The following is a 12,052-nucleotide window of genomic DNA, read 5'->3' on the forward strand; positions in this document are numbered from 1 at the left end:
TCAGGAGTAATTGGGCCCACACTCCCAGTGAGACACAGGTTCTTGTCTCACACCCAGGAAGAATTAGAGTCACAGACACAGAGTAGGTTAAGTAAAGCGGGGAAATTTATTAAAAGAAAGGGGAAGAAAAAGAAAGCTCCCAAGAAGGGAGGGGTCCTGGAAAATGGGTTACCAAGGAAGAACTGTGGCAAAGGGGTTTTATTTGGGTCAGAATGAGCTTTGACTGGACTGAGGTTCTAGGTGGGGCTTACACATGCATTCTTCTCCTGGTGGGGAGGAGCACATGCTCTTTGGGTCCAATTATTTTCCTAATTTTGGTGTGTGTACCAAGGTCAGGAGATTTTTTTGTTTAGAAGCTTTGGGCCATGAAAACCATTATCTTATTTTCTTTCTGGAATGTGGTAGGGCCTGGAAAAAGCCTTTGTTTTAGGTCTAGGTCATGCTGTGTAGGTCAATCACTGAGCCACCATTGCCTTCATCTCAAAACTTATCCTTTTATGATTCCATTTTGGGCCCATACCATAACTGTATTTTTAGGGTCCCTGTCTCCTACCTCACTAACTTTCCTGTGATTTTTTTTTTAACCTTCTTCTTTTTTTTTTAACCTTTTTCTTTTAACCTGTAGGATGAGCCCCACCAGCTCAAGGTGGGAGGAAGTGAGGAGTAAGGAGACTACTGTGGACTTAAGCAAAGGAGAAATGTCAGCTAAGCCCCACCTCCATGGTCCTTACAGCACCCTGGAGGCTGGAATTTGATAGAAATGCCTTAATTAAATCCCCTGGGGATTCTCTTGACACAAAAATCTGCCCATCAATATGAAAGAAAGGGTAATAGTCCAATTTTTAAAGCTCTTCAAAGCTGATAAGCTTCGATAAACGACAGGCCCTCATTCTTTTTTTTTTTTCCCCTCTATCCTCTGACCTGCTTTAGGTGCAATTTGGCTAAATTTCTGTAGTATAATCTGTATGCGCAAATAAAACAATTTTCTGGTATCTTCTATGTCCTTGTGTCTAGCCCAAGCCATGCCTTTTTTTTTTTTTTTTTTTCCTAAAAGCATCCTGCACCCTGGGCTATGCAGAGAGAAGATGGTCTCTGATCTCTAGATTGGTATGTTTAGTTGGGACTTCAAGAGGTCCCAGTGTGCTATGTCTTGGGAAATAAAAAAATAGCTTCCCTCTACCCTTTAGGTTCTTTGACTGGACTACAAATTAATTTTATATAAAGTAGATTTCCAAGAGAAAAAAATAAAACACACACATTTTAATTACATATATTTGCATGAGAGTGCCAGAAAAGATGAGATTCAAAGAAGAGCCTAATGATTGAAGCTTATAAACTATAGGAAGACATAGGAGCTTGAGGCTGGGGACTAGGGATAATGGCAAAAGTGGGACTAGGGATAGTGGCACAAGTTACAGGTGGTTGAAGGGAGGAAACACATGGTGAATAGATTGTCTTGTTATGCAGATAAAATGTATCTCAGGTAATAAAGAGTGCCTAGGAACATCCCTCAGAAGAATAGGTGGTAGTTTTAGCCTGAAGTCAGTCTCCCGTCTACTCCTGTGATCCTAGGTTTTCTTTCCCTGTTGGTGAGATTCCCTGGAAAAGAATTCCTGAAACTGAGTTCCTTTTGGAGGATTCATCTTAGGCAGGTAAGGGGAGTTCAGTGAAAGCCTCTGCCCAAATCTGCAGTCCCCCAAGTGCCCTCAGTTCAAAGTCATCAGCATGACAAGTGGCATGTTTTGTGGTGGCAAGTCCTAAAACAAATCCTTTTAATATCATTTAAATGGTTACTATCAAAGTCAGAGGCCAGACCTGAAAGTTTTGAGAAGATCTCTCAGTGGCCTGATATATAAGCTCTTCACATTGAAAAAAGAGAAGAATAATACCGAGAGCAAGGCCTCCTTGATGACAAAATGGACAAACTTAAAGGGTTCTTGATAATAACTTTGACAAGCCTTTAGCTGCCAGGATCTCCTAGGTGGCTGATATTCCCTCCTCCCATCAACCTTTAAAAGTTTTCGTTGCTCTATTTTAAGCCCACTTTGTTAAGAGCGGGCAAACTAAATTTCTCCTGAGACTTTTCAGAAGCTTTCTATGACTGTTTTTCAGAGGCACTGATGGGGGTCGGCTGATGGCTAATGGCAGGCTACCCTGCAGGGGACAAGGAGGGAGAAGGGTCATCCACTCTCCAGAAATGCCTTGCTTTCCTTTTGTGTAGAGAACCGAATATTATAAGCTGAGGGGTTAAGAGATGTGCATTCTTTCCCATTCTTCCTGCTACTACTGCAAGTGAGACCTTAGACTTGTGCTGTCTGGCATGGCAGCCATCAGTCCCATGTGTTTACTGAGCACCTGAAGTGTGGTCAGTCCCAGGTGGGATCTTCTGTGAATATAAAATACACTCTGGGTTTCAAAGACTTGACTGGAAAGAATGTAATAAAATACTCCTTAGTAATTTTTATATTGACTACATGTTACAGTGTTAATATTTTGGGTCTATTGGATTATGCAAAATATATTATTCCTTTCATCTATGTATTTCTACATTTTTAATATAGATAACATAAATTTTTAAATTTCACACAAGGCTTGCATTGTATGTCTATGGAACAGTAAGGCCTTAGACAAACGTAATACAACTGTGCTCATTTAGAAAATTAGGTACAGTAAGGACCATCTCTAATAATCAGTCATTTCCTCATCACATGAGTCAAATCTTCCAAGGTTTACTGCTTTATTTTATCATTTTAAAAATGGTTTCTAGCATTATCAATGAGTGTTAACTGTCTTATAGATCACATGCTGGCATCCAGGCACTATATAGATGTTAAAAAAAAAATGCTTCCTGGGAACCAGCAGTTAGCGTAATAGCTATGTCGCTGGACTCCCACGTAGTCAACCACAGTTCATGTCCCAGACCCGGTGGCTTAAAACGCACGCCGGGCGTGTGTGTGTGTGTGTGTGCCCAAGATCCCGAGAGGAGAATAGAGGAGAAGGGATTGCAGCGTGACCATCCCCCCTGGGGGGTGATTTCTCGCTTTCTGTCTCTATGTCTCTCTCTGTCTGAAAAGAGCACGCACCCTATAGTGAAAAACCTCTCCAAAAAAAAAAAAAAAATACTTCCTGCCCTCAAGTAGCAAGTGCTGGGGATGAAAATATAAGACATGGAAACAATTGCTAATGATATAAAATCAGTTGAATTATTTTTTTTCTCACAAAATAGGCTCTGTTAAGCTTTATGGATCCAGAGTACTTCATTTGGAAGATTATTTGTAGTGGGGGTAACAATGAGAGCAGAAACAAAGATGAGATTATTGTTTCTCTTTCTCCCATTAATGATTCTATGATAATAATGGGGAGTGATGAATGAACACGGATGAGTTAAAGGTGTTAACAGCAACAAAACATGCCTTCTGATTCATTATATTTCTCTCTGAGAATATTTTCTCTACTTTTTCCCCATCAAGATTAGGCAACTTGGGCAGTGCTTCTCATTCCTCCCTTCTCTTATTCCTCTCATGTGGGAAGCTAGTAATGATGTTAGTATCCCTAGAGGCAATCAACATTAAATTAGAAAATCCGAACAGTGAAGGACAATAAAGGATGAAGCACCTGACATTCTTCTCAGAGAGGAAGAAAGTAGTGGTTGAACATACTTCTTGGCACATTGGGGATCTTCCCAGTCCACTTTGTAAAATTTTCTTCCCTCCTGCCCAAGGACAAATGTCCCTTCAACCAAAGTGACCATAGCATTTCAAGCTTACATAGGAGTTAGGATGGTGAATCAATTGAACTGTCATTGTGCTATTCTGGGTTCCTCTAGGGGAAGAAAGATCGTCTGGAAAAAACCATGAGCTGGCCAACGTCCTCTCTCTCCTTCAAAGTTCTCCTCCCAGATAATTCAGGAAATAACATCTCCAAGGTTCCCATCTTAGCATGTGTGGTGTTTTTAAATCCTTTCTAAATGGCTAAGAAGGCAATTCTTTTCAGTCATTTGCTTTGTGCAGCCCTCCCCTTTCCTGGCAGAGACAGTGTATGCACTCTATTAGAGCATTTTTTTCTCCATATAATGGCACCAATTAAATTACCTTGCAGCCCGACCTTAATCTGGCAGGAATGATTATTCCATGAAACAGTTAGGGCTCTAATTGACATGAAGTGCCTGCAAAATATGTCTTTTGCAGCAACCCCTGTCAAAGTCACATTGATATGCTAATCCCTATAGCTGGCAGAATCACTTCATAAAGAGAGACATTGAAAATTGAATTATTTCAATTTCAGTACCTAGGAATCTAGTGATCTGTCTGTATATGTAACTAAGTAGGTGCAATACTTTATATGGGTAAACAGCTGTACTAGGGCGTTGCCATGGAAACTGCTTGACTCATGGCAGTTGTGTTAGTGATGAAGTCATTAGCAGTGTGAAATGTACTTTGAGGTTGTCAAGTGTAACACTCCAGGAATATTTCAGCGGTATTAGTGGAGCCTTTTCATTTACATAATTTAGGCTTTCACACATGATCTCATTATGGTGCAAGAAAAGAGTGGATTGTGGGGGCAGTTGTACCCAGACCAGATGAATCTCCATTATGCTATTCAGTTATTATTCTTTCTTTTTAAATAGGGTTCCCCTAATAAGTCTTATGGGAAATTGATAACTCCCTCAAAACAATGACTTCGAAATCCTGCTGGTGGTAGGACAGGCCAGACTGGCTAACATGTTGTCTGTGTAGTTGGAAACGATTGAAGAGACTGCTTCTCCTCAGATGCATCACTTACTTTTGTTCTGATGTTTCCTTAACCCTGTAAGTAAGGAAGGGAAATTTTAAAGTCAAGACACTTATTTTTAAGTCAGTATTTAAATTAATGTGCCCCCTTTCGTACACAACCTATAGGCTCCTTAATGATCCCCTCCCCCATGATGATATGATGTGCAAGGACTTCCACTTTGGAAATTATCCTCTAAGGCAGATGATAAGCATGTCCACCACCCCACAAGACCCCCAAAGCTCCTCGCTGCCCCATATGACTTAACTTTCTCTCAGCTCTCCAGTTTCAGTTCTGAATGATTTCTGGCTGTTTCACAAAGTCACAAAACTCAGAAACACGCTCTAAAGATCCTTGCAAAAGGGGGATTCTGCACATATTTTAGTCAATAATTACGTTATTAGAGCAAGCAGACAACTTCCCACAGGAAACTTTCTTGACATGCACATTGCGGTTATGTATGTGCTCAGGTGTATGAGTTTATTGTCACATCTTAATGTCTAGTTTGGCTTTCTAATTTTCTTCATCCATCTATTCATTCACTCTTGTATTTATTTATCAAATATTTATTAAGTATCCATAAAGTACTTACCAGAAAGTGTTCTAGGTGCTAGGGATTAAGGGATAAACAAATGGGCACAATCCTTGTTTTCATGAAGTTCAATTTAATGGGGAGGACATGTATTAACACATATGTATGCAGTTTATAAGAACTAGAAACAATGAGAGAGACTAAGAAGTCCATTTAAGCAAGAACTGAGGGACGAGAGCTGGTGGGGGGAAAGTAGGAAGAAAAACACTTCTCACAGAAGGAGGCCACATTAACATTGTGATATTCACGACTCAGGAGTTTGTTTGAACCAAGAATTTAAAGACCTAGGCCTCGACTTTGATGGGAAAAATAGATGCTATCTTAAAAAGGCCATTTTGCTTATTACTCAGATTAGTGAATTTATCAAAGGACACTTTGCATAGGATGAGAATCTTCACGTTTTTTCAGAAATGTGTCAGAACCTCAAAAAGTCAGACATTTTTATTCCTATTTTTTTTCCTTGTGAGAGAATGTATAGATAGATATAGATAGATAGATCAGAGAGAGTGAGTTATCAAATGGGAATTAAGTTTTTACTCAAGAAAGTAACTTCTGGGCTATGTTATAGGGCATAGACTGATTTATTTTTTTCCCTTAACTTCTAAACATAGCTTCTTTCTTTTCTTTTTCTTTGTTTCTTTTTTTTTTTTAATGCCAGAGGGTATGTGTGTTCACCAGAGAGACACAGAGAGAAAGGGGAATAAAGGGAAAAGAGGGAGAGGAGGAAAGCATCCCCTCAATGAGATATGGTCAATCTACAATTTCATCTCCTCCATTTCTCCATTCTGTCAGGATTTGGAGGATGCATACACATGTGCCCAGCATGTTCATCAAGCTCCCAGGGTGAGAATTTAAACCACGTTTGGCCATATGGGACCCAGCTCCTTTAACCACCAAGCCATGGGGATGGCCAAAATTAATCTCTAATTAAAAGGCCCTGTACTTTGAAAATCCTTTGTCATTCCAAGTTGTGAATTAATATAAGTTATTATTAACATTAGTGGACCTGTTCCTGCTTCCATTTGGTTGTATGACATTTAAGACCAGAAATAAGTCATTATTTGTTTTGTATCCACCTCTATTATCTTTTATAACTATACTTTGTAGGGGCCAGCAGGTGGCGTGGTGGTTAATGGCACTGGACTCCCACATGGCCAACTACAGTTCAAGTCCTGGGCCTCGTGGCTTGCTTTCTTAATTTTTCTCTCTCTCTTGCTCCATCCCTCTCCAGTCAAATTAAAATAAATAAATAAATAAGTAAAGTTAAATAAAATAATTCTTAAAAAGAAAACCCTATACTTTGTAGATATTGTAGAAGTTTCTATAAGGAATGTATGAAAGATAACTAATACACAGCAGGGCATATCTTGGCCTATAAATTTCCTAAATGCTTATTAAGCTACATTATTTTTTGCAGAGGGATTTTCCAAATGTTAATAAGTATAACTTGAAAATATTTTCTATATCCAAATTATTGTGGCTATATAACAATAACACTTTTGTAAAGGCGTACAGTATATATAGACTTCTTTCAAACCTGGAATCCTACCCTGAAGATCAAACTTGATTTTGTTTAACTGTAAATTCTCAAGCTCAATTGATCATGCACTTATCTCCATCCCACATTCTTGTTTTTCACCAAACATATCTCAGAATCTGTGAAATACAGTTTAGGAAGCCAATTTATTTTAAGGCTTTTTTATAACATTTGAAATATACATATTTGTTTTTCACATTTTGAACACATTTAACATTCTTTAATTAAAGCAAATCATTAATGAATGATAACACTCATTTTACTACCCATTCACCAAACTTATGTGGATTACCTCCTGTGGACAGGTGGTATGCTGGGAGCCACGGCTCACAAGAAGTAGCTAATAACAAAGGAACCAATCCAAATGTCCATCAACAGATAAATGGATTGAAAAAGTGTGTCATATATACTCCGTGGAATACTACTCAGCCATTAAGAAAAACAAGACCATGGCATTTGATAAAAGTGGACAAACATGGAAGATTTACTGCTGAGTGAAGCAAGCCAGGCTATGAAAGAGAGACGTTGTATGAGTCCACTTAATATATACTGATTGTTTACACCCTATGGCAGAAACTGAAAAATTAGAGGATATAGAAGCATGGAAAATGGTTACAGATACTGGACAGTGTGGGAAGAGAGTGGGAGAAGGCAAAGAGTGAGAGGAAAGGAATCAAGGAGAAAATAGAGAGGCAAGACATTTATGGGACACAGAAATGGATGACTATCTGTTGATGATAATATGGATGATATCTTTACCTGGACTGGTGTGAAGTGTATTCATGTTGAGTAAATTCACTTTACTGTAACGATGTATAGTGATTGAATGTATAAAATAAAAACAAAACAAAACAAAGGGGCCTGTGTTAGGAGATACAGTCATGTCCCAAAGCCATCTCCTTCCATTCTGTTTTGGACCAATGGAAGACTGTGATATACATCAATCATTACTCATTTTTTCAGCTTAGCTCTGTATCGTTCACTCACTCAGCCTCCATGTTAGATGTAATTATTATTCACTTTTTAAACTATATTTGCTGTGAATAGGAGAACCCCCATGAAAAATACAGTGGCTCACAGTCTTTCACATCCCTCAGATCTTCGCTTGCAGTCTCAGTGGTGATTGTGTCCATAACAGGCACTATTATGGGTTGTCATATACTGCTCTAATCATCATCAAGAAACTGTTCATTCTCTTTACAACCGTAGTTTCTGATCTCTGAAAAGAGAACTAAGAAAGAGGCCATTACAAACATTTTCCTAGATGTGTTTCCTTAGGAAAGGTCAGGGCTCAGTCACTACTGGATAAGAATCAGCACATTTCTCGGAAGCAATCCAAATCCTTTCCATCAGTCCTCTCAGCGAGGCGTGTCATGTTCTGTCCATTTTTACAGGCCTTATCTATCCACAGCCTGCCTTTTTGCCTTGATAACTGATTTCTGCACCATCAATCGCATTGGGTATGGGGACTATCTGAAGAACCACAGATGTGAGCTAAAGACCATATGTACACTTTTCCTTTTTTAGTGTCTTTAATCATGGAAAAACTTTGTTAAATTCTTATTTTGACTATATAACCAGGGGCTACAAACTTAACCTCTAAGTTTGCCTATCTGCAGACTGGGGATAGACAGACCTCAAGAGGCCTGTTATGTTATCAACATCAGTAAGACAATAGAGGGAAGACACTTGAGGGACATATAATCTACCAGGTATTGAATACTTCTATTTTTTTAACTCTTTTTACTTCTTAATAGTCTTTGTCAGAGGCAAGTTTGGAATTAATTTTTGAAATCTTACCTTCTATTTGAATTAAACAAGATTTCATTGAGCACCAGACATGTAATTCAGCAAATATTTATCCATGATATGCAAGGCTTTGCACAGGGATCTGGGGAATAAAGGTAAGTACAATAGGATAGGAATCCTACTGCCAAAGGGAAGTCCCATGGAGTAAAGGACCTTAGAGTTTTGTCCTGTGCTAGGTCCTGGCATGGAGTAGGATAATTATAATATAGGAAAAAACAGTCCTTGTCTTTCCAGGATCCTATAATTTTCCTGTTATACATAGACATGAATTTTTTTGTGTAAGTATTAAGGTAAGTTGGGAAATGATAGAAGTGTTTCTGTAATGTTAAATAAAGAAGCCAGATATGAAGCTAACCTGGTTACATCTGTCACCCAGGAGTTAGATATTTTAGGATTAGCTTAACTAATGTCCTGGTTCCCCCACAACTTTCCACTTCAAACTGCTCACTGGATTTGGTAGTCTACCTCTCTGGATTTTTTTTTTTTATTGGGGCCCTCTGTGGCAGGTAACTGTATTCTCCTGCTAGAAACCTCAAACCCACTCTCTAAACCTATTGATAGGAGTACATGATTCCCAGGCAAATGAGGAACGATTGTTTCTGGAGTAGTTGTCTCTACTTCCCCAGTTTAGGGAGAAATGTAAGACAACTTCTTTTCAGAATCTATTTTTCCCAGGATAGCCATCATGAGAGTGTCAGTCCCCACTGGCTGAGATATGTTTCTCCTTTTCAGATATCCTATTGTTCTTTTCATGGTTATTGTTTCCTTTATGCCTCTTTGATAGCTTCTTTTTGAGTCCTTGTAAGATATTTTGATGCTGAGTAAGGAAGCCAGATGTGAGACCCTCTATTATTCTGCCTCTTATTTTGATTTAAAGTTACATGCTCCCTATGGAAGAAAACAAAAAAAAATACAGTACTGGAAAAGGGAAGAATGTAGAAAGAGGAATAGGAAGTTGTTTTATTTGAGAATGAAAGAAGAGGATATTGGGCATAAACCATCAATACAAGAGATCATGAGTGACATTTAGATAGTCTCTTAACCCAATAATGCCTTGTCGGAAGACAGTATATCTTGAAGGTGCAGCGACTGCTAAGCAGTCTAATGCTGTGGTTTCTCTGGATATGTTGCCCAATTCAGTGTAATCATCATCTTTTATGCATTAATTACAGCCTACTTTCACTATTGGGATGAACAGAAGAGCTGACATCAAATCAGGCCAGATTTCATTAGCATTTTTGACAGGATTCCTATCTGGGATAGCATTTTGAATGTTGCATTCTCTAAACGCAAAAGTGGATGAGAGTGTTTTCTTGGTCATCACAAGCAGGATAATACATCATACCAGGATGTTCCATGTCGGAAGTTCCCTAATTATAATCCCTGTTTCATTACCGGCTAGGTATGGATTTAGGACAAGTCACTCAATATTCCTCCAGTTGTTCAATCCACAAATGGGAGTAAAAATAACCACTCTCTTGACCCTACAGGGTTATTTGGAGGAGTCAATGGGATAAGGTACATGAAGGTAAATGGTATAAACTTTAAATTGTTAATCGAGTGCTAGTGACAACTCCCAAACAACCAGCAACACTGTTGCTGGACAAATAGACCCATGGTGACCAGTCTTCTTCAGGTTAGGTGTCTCTGTGCTTTGCAGGTGCTCAACCCTTGGGACTGAGCAAATGACTTGACTGCCCCATGTTCAACTATTGTGGCCTAAAATGGCTGCTGTACTTTCACACTTAGATTCCTATGGATATGCTGAAATTGTACATGTTAGACTGTTTTTCTAAGCTGGTTGCTAGGTTACAACCAATCATAGCAGCTAGGCTTCAGTCAGTCACCGACATCCTGTGTTTTAAACTGTGTTAATGTAAACAAACTTCAAAATGTAACCAGCCCGGGACCAGCAGTTAGCGTAATGGCTATGTCACTGGACTCCCATGTAGTCCACCGCGGTTCACATACCGGACCTGGTGGCTTAAACTCACGCCGGGTGCGTATGCGTGCATGCCCAAGATCCTGAGAGGAGAATGGAGGAGAAGGGATTGCGGCATGGCCATCCCCCCTTGGGGGTGATTTCTCGCTTTCTGTCTCTCTGTCTCTCTCCGTCTGGCTGGCAAGCACACTCGCCCTATAGCAAAAACCTCTCCCCCCCCCCAAAAAAAAAGTAACCAGCCCAAATTGTTTCCCTATTCCATTCCTTCACTTAAGCTTTTTGTATGACACTTTTCCTTTTACTACACCCATCACTTTCCCATTCCGCTGACTTAAATACCGAGGTGACTACGAGGCTAGCCAGAGTTGTCTGGAAGTCCAGGGATAACTGCCTAATTTAAATTGTGTTAAGATTTGCTCTATTAACACTCTGCTCTGTTAAATTGGTTTATTTTTCTTTTAACACCCATATGGGCATCACCCTGAAGGAGAGAGTTTACAATCTCATTTAGGAGACAGATAAAATGTGACAAGCCACCACTCAAAAGGTCAAAGTAAGTTCATTTTAAAAACAGGAAAGACATTTTAAACTTAATGCTCCTGTCTCTAATTTTTAAGTAAATGGAAAAATCCTTCAAAGACAAATTTACCTAGTCATAGTTGGAACCATGAAAAACCTATAATCATAATGATACAATATCTTCTGAATACTTCTCACTTTTAACAAATCTAAGCATCTTTTCTCTTATTTTTGCCTAACATCATTCCCTGGAAAGTAGCAAGAGAGATGATCTAAGATTTAGAAAAATGTGTTGCAGAACCATTTATGGAACCGACATCCCTGTGATTGATAGAGTGACATTTGGAAAGACGGTCATTCAGGGCACTCCTAGTCGCTGTTACTTAGAGGAAAGGCTTATGAAATACCCATTTATTTAAAGTGGCTTGTTTGTTTTGTTTTCCAATTGATGCAAATATAATAGTGTAGCATGCAAAAGTCTACAGGGAGCCTAAGGCTACACATGTCCAAGGACGATATCAAGAACAAGCAAGGTATTCAGACCTGTTTACTTGGTCCTTATCGGATTATTTCAAAATAGAATTTCCTTTCCTGAGGCCCCTCTATCCCACTTTCTATCTCCCTAACTCAAGCTCCTTATAGCGTAATTTTTCTTCCTCTGGTTTAAATTAGTAAACCTGATCAAAGACCATCTGTCTATTGGCTCTCAACTCAGGTTAGCATACATCAGAATGTGATTAATGTTTGATTGTATATTAACATCATTTTAATTATAAAAATTGAAAGTTAAATAAAAATACACAGTTTAGATCTCTCCTAGACTCAGCCTCCCATGTGGTTCTCTGGGAGAGAAGGAAGAGGAATTTTCAGACCTATTCAGCAG

Source organism: Tupaia chinensis, unplaced genomic scaffold (assembly GCF_000334495.1).
Source record: "Tupaia chinensis unplaced genomic scaffold, TupChi_1.0 Scaffold000119_1, whole genome shotgun sequence".
Lineage (NCBI taxonomy): Eukaryota > Metazoa > Chordata > Mammalia > Scandentia > Tupaiidae > Tupaia > Tupaia belangeri.